Below are 1,701 nucleotides of genomic sequence, written 5' to 3' on the forward strand. Positions count from 1 at the left end.
ATATTTGCAAACCAATCACTGTGATACATCACATCAACAAAAGAAAAGATAAAAACCATATGATCCTGTCAATAGATGCAGAAAAAGCATTTGACAAAATACCGCATCCCTTCTTAATAAAGACCCTCGAGAAAGTCGGGATAGAAGGAACTTACTTAAACATCATAAAAGCCATCTATGAGAGGCCCTCAGCTAACATCATCCTCAACGGGGAAAAACTGAGAGCTTTCCCCCTGAGATCAGGAACATGACAGGGATGTCCACTCTCACCACTGTTGTATAACATAGTGCTGGAAGTCCTAGCATCAGCAATCGGACAACAAAAGGAAATAAAAGGCATCAGAATTGGCAAAAAAAGAAGTCAAACTTTCACTTTTCGCAGACGACATGATACTCTACATAGAAAACCCGACAGAATCCACCAGAAGCCTACTAGAACTGATCCCAGAATTCAGCCAAGTTGCAGGGTACAAAATCAACGTACAGAAATCGGTTGCATTTTTATACACCAATAATGAAGCAACAGAAACAGAAATCAAGAAACTGATCCCATTCACAATTGCACAAAAAACCATAAAATACCTAGGAATAAAACTAACCAAGGATACAAGAGATCTGTATGATGAAAACTACAGAAAACTTATGAAGAAAATTGAAGAAGACACAAAGAAATGGAAAAACATTCCATGCTCATGGATTGGAAGAATAAATATAGTTAAAATGTCATTAATACCCAAAGCAATCTATACATTCAGTACAATCCCAATCAAAATTACACCAGCACACTTCTCAAAACTAGAACAGACTATCCTAAAATTTGTATGGAACCAGAAAAGACCCCAAAGAGCCAAAGTAATATTGAAGAAGAAAACCAAAACGGGAGACATCACCATCCTAGACTTTAGCCTCTACTACAAAGCTGTCATCATCAAGACAGTATGGTATTGGCACAAAAACAGACACATAGACCATGGAATAGAATTGAGAACTCAGAAGTGGACCCAAAAGTATACAGCCAACTCATCTTTGACAAAGTAGGAAAGAGTATCCAATGGAAAAGTGACAACCTCTTTAACAGATGGTGTTGGGAGAACTGGACAGCAATATGCAGAAGAATAAAACTAGATCATTTTCTCACAACATGCACAAAAATAAACTCAAAATGGATAAAGGACCTGAACGTGAGACAGGAAACCATCAAAACCCTAGAGGAGAAAGCAGGAAACAACCACTTTGACCTCAGCTGCAGCAATTTCTTACTTGACACATCCCCAAAAGCAAAAGAATCAAGAGCAAAAATAAACTATTGGGACCTCACTAAGATTAAAAGCTTCTGCACGGCAAAGGAAACAATCCATAAAACTAATAGGCAACCAACAGAATGGGAAAAGATAGTTGCAAATGATGTATCAGATGAAGGGTTAATATCCAAAATTTATAAGGAACTTACCAAACTCCACACCAGAAAAACAAGCAACCCAGTGAAGAAATGGGCAGAAGATATGAACAGACACTCTCCAAAGAAGACATCCAGATGGCCTACAGACACATGAAATGATGCTCAACATCCTTCCTCATTAGGGAAATACAAATCAAAACCACACTAAGATACCACCTCACGCCAGTCAGAGTGGCTAAAATGAGCAAATCAGAGAACTGTAGATGCTGGCGAGGATGTGCAGAAACGGGCACCCTCCTACA

The sequence above is a fragment of the Hyaena hyaena genome, unplaced genomic scaffold, assembly GCF_003009895.1.
Source record: "Hyaena hyaena isolate Hyena2069 unplaced genomic scaffold, ASM300989v1 scaffold_210, whole genome shotgun sequence".
Lineage (NCBI taxonomy): Eukaryota > Metazoa > Chordata > Mammalia > Carnivora > Hyaenidae > Hyaena > Hyaena hyaena.